Raw genomic sequence first — 6,632 nt, 5'->3', positions numbered from 1 at the left:
CATGCGCAGCCACATGAGAAGTCCGGCAAGTTGATAAACTTGCAGGAATAAAAGAAGAGCCGCCGGAAACAATGCTCAGGCCGAGCAGAAGAAGCTAGCGCAGTGTGCGGCCGCACAACAAGAAATAGAAAATATAAGACAGAGAAGACCGATGGTAGTATTAAATAAGAAGAATAGCGCTGCAGCTTGCAAGTAAAATCCAAGTACGCCCTGTTAGAATAATAACTGAGGGAGAGAACTGCATATTAGTTATAGAAGGTATATATAACTGTTACATGGCAAGTTATAACAAAAATATATATATATATAAGCAAATAAATAAATCATGCCTGACTAGAAGAAAAAGATAACGATAATGCAGAAAACATGTCAGTAATAAGAATATACATGGTATGCTGGAATACCTACATGAAAATGTACATAAAGTGCACAAAAGAGGTTTTTAACCCCTTCACCCCAAAGCCTGTTTTCACCTAAGTGACACGGCCAATTTTTACAATTCTGACCACTGTCACTTTATGAGGTCATAACTCTGAAACGCTTCAACGGATCCTGGTGATTCTGACATTGTTTTCTCGTGACATATTGTACTTTATGATAGTGGTAAAATTTCTTCGATATGACTTGCATTTATTTGTGAAAAAAACAGAAATTTGTCGAAAATTATGAAAATTTAGCAATTTTCAAATTTTTCGTTTTTATGCCCTTAAATTAGAGAGTTATATCACATAATATAGTTAATAAACAACATTTCCCACATGTCTGCTTTACATCAGCACAATTTTGGAAACATAATTTTTTTTTGTTAGGGAGTTATAAGGGTTAAAAGTTGACCAGCGATTTCTCATTTTTGCAACAAAATTTGCAAAACCATTTTTTTTACGGACCACCTCACACTTGAAGTGACTTTGAGGGGTCTATATGACAGAAAATGTCCAAAAGTGACACCATTCTAAAAACTGCACCCCTCAAGGTACTCTAAACCACATTCAAAAAGTTTATTAACCCTTCAGGTGCTTCACAGGAATTTTTGGAATGTTTAAAAAAAATTGAACATTTAACTTTTTTTTCACAAAATTTTTACTTCAGATCCAATTTGTTTTATTTTACCAAGGGTAACAGGAGAAATTGGACCAAAAAAGTTGTTGTACAATTTGTCCTGAGTACGCCGATACCCCACATGTTGGGGTAAACCATTGATTGGGCACATGGCAGAGCTCGGAAGGGAAGGAGCGCCATTTGACTTTTCAATGCAAAATTGGCTGGAATTGAGATCGGAACCCATGTCGTGTTTGGAGAGCCCCTGACGTGCCTAAACAGTGGAAACCCCCACAAGTGACACCATTTTGGAAAGTAGACCCTCTAAGGAACTAATCTAGATGTGTGGTGAGCACTTTGAACCTCCAAGTGCTTCACAGAAGTTTATAATGTGGAGCCGTGAAAAAAATTAATATTAATTTTCACAAAAAATGATCTTTTTGCCCCAAATTTTTTATTTTCCCAAGGGTAGCAGGATAAATTGGACCGCAAAAGTTGTTGTGCAATTTGTCCTGAGTACGCTGATACTTCATATATGGGGATAAACCACTGTTTGGGCGCATGGCAGAGCTCGGAAGGGAAGGAGCGCCATTTGACTTTTCAATGCAAAAGTGGCTGGAATTGAGATCGGAACCCATGTCGTGTTTGGAGAGCCCCTGACGTGCCTAAACAGTGGAAACCCCCACAAGTGACACCATTTTGGAAAGTAGACCCTCTAAGGAACTAATCTAGATGTGTGGTGAGCACTTTGAACCTCCAAGTGCTTCACAGAAGTTTATAATGTGGAGCCGTAAAAAAAATTAATATTAATTTTCACAAAAAATGATCTTCTTGCCCCAAATTTTTTATTTTCCCAAGGGTAGCAGGATAAATTGGACCCCAAAAGTTGTTGTGCAATTTGTCCTGAGTACGCTGATACTTCATATATGGGGATAAACCACTGTTTGGGCGCATGGCAGAGCTCGGAAGGGAAGGAGCGCCATTTGACTTTTCAATGCAAAAGTGGCTGGAATTGAGATCGGAACCCATGTCGTGTTTGGAGAGCCCCTGACGTGCCTAAACAGTGGAAACCCCCACAAGTGACACCATTTTGGAAAGTAGACCCTCTAAGGAACTAATCTAGATGTGTGGTGAGCACTTTGAACCTCCAAGTGCTTCACAGAAGTTTATAATGTGGAGCCGTAAAAAAAATTAATATTAATTTTCACAAAAAATGATATTTTTGCCCCAAATTTTTTATTTTCCCAAGGGTAGCAGGATAAATTGGACCCCAAAAGTTGTTGTGCAATTTGTCCTGAGTACGCTGATACTTCATATATGGGGATAAACCACTGTTTGGGCGCATGGCAGAGCTCGGAAGGGAAGGAGCGCCATTTGACTTTTCAATGCAAAATTGGCTGGAATTGAGATCGGAACCCATGTCGTGTTTGGAGAGCCCCTGACGTGCCTAAACAGTGGAAACCCCCACAAGTGACACCATTTTGGAAAGAAGACCCCCTAAGGAACTTATTTAGATGTGTGGTGAGCACTTTTAACCCCCAGTTGTTTCACTAAAGTTTAGAATGTAGCGCTGTGAAAATCAAAAAATCATTTTTTCTTTCCACAAAATGATGTTTTAGCCCGCAATTTTTTTTCCCCCAAGGGTAACAGGAGAAATTGGACCACAAAAGTTATTGTCCAATTTGTCCTGAGTACGCTGATACCCCATACATTGGGGGGAACCACTGTTTGGGCGCACGGCAGAGCTCGGAAGGGAAGGAGCGCCGTTTGAAATGCAGACTTAGATGGATTGGTCTGCAGGTGTCATGTTGCATTTGCAGAGCCCCTGATGTACCTAAACAGTAGAAACCCCCCACAAGTGACCCCATATTGGAAACTAGACCCCCCACGGAACTTATCTAGATGTGTTGTGAGAACTTTGAACCAACAAGTGTTTCACTACAGTTTATCACGCAGAGCCATGAAAATAAAAAATATTTTTTTTTCCACGAAAATTATATTTTAGCCCCCACATTTTTATTTTCCCAAGGGTAACAGGAGAAATTGGACAACAAAAGTTGTTGTCCAATTTGTCCTGAGTACGCTGATACTTCATATATGGGGATAAACCACTGTTTGGGCGCACGGCAGAGCTCGGAAGGGAAGGAGCGCCGTTTGAAATGCAGACTTAGATGGATTGGTCTGCAGGTGTCATGTTGCATTTGCAGAGCCCCTGATGTACCTAAACAGTAGAAACCCCCCACAAGTGACCCCATATTGGAAACTAGACCCCCCACGGAACTTATCTAGATGTGTTGTGAGAACTTTGAACCCCCAAGTGCTTCACTACAGTTTATAACGCAGAGCCGCGAAAATAAAAAATATATTTTTTTCCACGAAAATTATATTTTAGCCCCCATGTTTTTATTTTCCCAAGGGTAAGGCTGGTTTCACACTTGCGTTTTTTTTAAAAAACGCATGTGTGAAAAAACGCATGTAATCGCGGTAAAACGCATGCGTTTTTTTAGACGCATGCGTTTTTATAGAAAAACACAAGAAAACAAGAAAAAACCAAAAAACCCTAACCCTACCCCTAACCCTACCCCTACCCCTAACCTGAAATACGTGGCACTGAAATACGTGGCACTGAAATACGTTTATATACGTATATACATATATAAGTGCCACGATATTTCAGTGGCCACGTATATAAGTGCCACGTATTTAAGTGCCACGTATTTAAGTGCCACGTATTTCACGTAAATGCCACGATATTTCAGTGCCACGTATTTCACTGAAATACCGTGGCACTTAAATACGTGGCACTGAAATATCGTGGCACTGAAATACGTGGCACTGAAATACGTGGCACTGAAATACGTGGCACTGAAATACGTGGCACTGAAATACGTGGCACTATGACTGTCAGAAAATGTTCATTAAACGGTTAGGGATGAGTTTAGGGGTAGGGTTAGGGTTAGGGTTTGGATCCCTTTATCACCTTGATGGTGGTGGGTGACTTTTCAGTGTGTGTTCTGTTTTTTTTCTATAAAAACGCATGCGTTTTTAACGCAAACAAACGCGTTGAGATCGGACGCCATGTCGCGTTTGGAGAGCCCCTGATGTGCCTAAACAGTGAAAACTCCCCAATTCTAACTGAAACCCTAACCCCAACCCTAACCCCAGCCCTAACCCTAGTCCTAACCCTAGCGCTACTTTCACACTAGCGTTTTTTTGCATACGTCGCAATGCGTCGTTTTGGCGAAAAAACGCATCCTGCAAAGTCATCTGCAGGATGCGTTTTTTCCCCGTAGACTAACATTAGCGACGTATTGACACACGTCGCAAGCGTCGTGCGAGGGTTGTGTTGTGGCGGACCGCCGGCAGCAAAAAACGTTACATGTAACTTTTTTTGTGCTGACGGTCCACCATTTCCGACCGCGCATGCGCGGCTGGAACTCCGCCCCCACCTCCCCGCACCTCACAATGGGGCAGCGGATGCGTGGAAAAACAGCATCCGCTGCCCCCATTGTGCGGCGCTTGCACAGTATGCGTCGGTATGTCGGGCCGACGCAGCGCGACGGCCCCGTACCGACGCTAGTGTGAAAGTAGCCTAACGGGAAAATGGAAATAAATATATTTTTTTAAATTTTATTATTTTTCCTAACTAAGGGGGTGATGAAGGGGGGTTTGATTTACTTATATAGCGTTTTTTGGGCGGATTTTTATGGTTGGCAGCCGTCACACACTAAAAGACGCTTTCTATTGCAAACAATAGTTTTTGCATCACCACATTTTGAGAGCTATAATTTTTCCATATTTTGGTCCACAGAGTCATGTGAGATCTTGTTTTTTGCGGGACGAGTTGACGTTTTTGCTGGTACCATTTTTGGGTACATGACATTTTTTGATCGCTTTTTATTCCGATTTTTGGGAGGCGGAATGAACAAAAACCAGCAATTCCTGAAATTCTTTTAGGGGGTGCGTTTATACCGTTCCGCGTTTGGTAAAAAGGATAAAGCAGTTTTATTCTTCGGGTCAGTACGATTACAGCGATAACTCATTTATATAATTTTTTTATGTTTTGGCGCTTTTACACAATAAAAACTATTTTATATAAAAAATAATTGTTTTTGCATCGCTTTATTCTGAGAGCTATAACTTTTTTATTTTTCTGCTGATGATGCTGTATGGCGGCTTTTTTTTTGCGGGACAAGATGACGTTTTCAGCGGTACCATGGTTATTTATATCCGTCTTTTTGATCGCGTGTTATTCCACTTTTTGTTTGGCGGTATGAGAATAAAGCGTTGTTTTTTGCCTCGTTTTTTTTTTTTTTTTTTTACGGTGTTCACTGAAGGGGTTAACTAGTGATATAGTTTTATAGGTGGGGTTGTTACGGACGCGGCGATACTAAATATGTGTACTTTTATTGTGTGGTGTTTTTTTTATTTAGATAAAGAAATGTATTTATGGGAATATATTTATTTTTTTTTTCTTTATTTAGGAATTTTTTTTTTTTTTTTTTTACACATGTGGAAAATTTTTTTTTTTACTTTTTTACTTTGTCCCAGGAGGGGACATCACAGATCAGTGATCAGACCGTGTGCATAGCACTCGGTCTGATCACCGATGTGCCAGGCACATTGCAGGGGCTTGCCGGCGCCTGCTATGAGGATTCTCAGCAGACGCCGGCAAGCAGGGTCATCTTATGACCCGGAAGGAGTCCTGCGGCCATCTTGGATCCGGGGACTCCTTCCAGGTCACCGGAGCAGCGCGATCTCATCGCGTTGCTCCGGTGGGAGAGCGCAGGGAGCCCCCGTCCCTGCGCGATCCCCCTCTATGCCGCTGTCACTATTGACAGCGGCATCAGAGGGGTTAAATGCCCGCGATCGGCGACAGCGCCGATCGTGGGCATTGCTGCGGGGTGTCAGCTGTCATATACAGCTGACACCCGCACCCGATCACCGCGGCGCTCAGCGTGAGACCGCGGTGATCGGGGCGCCGTACTAGTACTGCGGCTGTCAGTAATGCAGTGCCGGCAGCGCAGTACTAGTACGGCGCATGTCGGGAAGGGGTTAATAATCAAGAAAAAGAAAAAGAAAACCACATGCCTCATACCAAATTATAAGTACAAAGAAATAAATAATATTCACATGTGAAATGTAAGAAGTTCACACGGTAAAGACAGAAATCAAAAGAACCACAGTTCATGATGAATGCTTTGATCTCAGACGTGCTGCATTGTCCAGATGAGACCAAGTCCAGAAATAGGTAAGTAATATCATTCTGGGAGTAAATCATCTCCCCAACAAAAATCAGATGATGTCTTGAAGGTCGCCACACAGCCCCACAATAGGGGGGCAACGTCCAGGGGTCCATGGGCGGATAGACTCCCGCAAGAGACCATGTTATGAGAGAAGAATCAGCCGAGAAATCCTGTATATAACAGCTCTTCATTTAGACCAGAGGGTGCCATGGATTTGAGGCGAAAGATCCAGCGGGCTTCATGTTGCAAGAGAAGTCTGCGTCGATCACCACCCCTTTCATTGCAGAAAATTTTCTGCAGGCCAAAGATTGAGGTGTTAATGGGCCTGCCACCATGATTCTTGAGATA

This window comes from Ranitomeya variabilis, chromosome 5 (assembly GCF_051348905.1).
Source record: "Ranitomeya variabilis isolate aRanVar5 chromosome 5, aRanVar5.hap1, whole genome shotgun sequence".
In the NCBI taxonomy this organism is placed as follows: Eukaryota; Metazoa; Chordata; class Amphibia; order Anura; family Dendrobatidae; genus Ranitomeya; species Ranitomeya variabilis.
The sequence above is the reverse complement of the archived record's forward strand: the minus strand, read 5'-3'. Positions refer to the sequence as shown.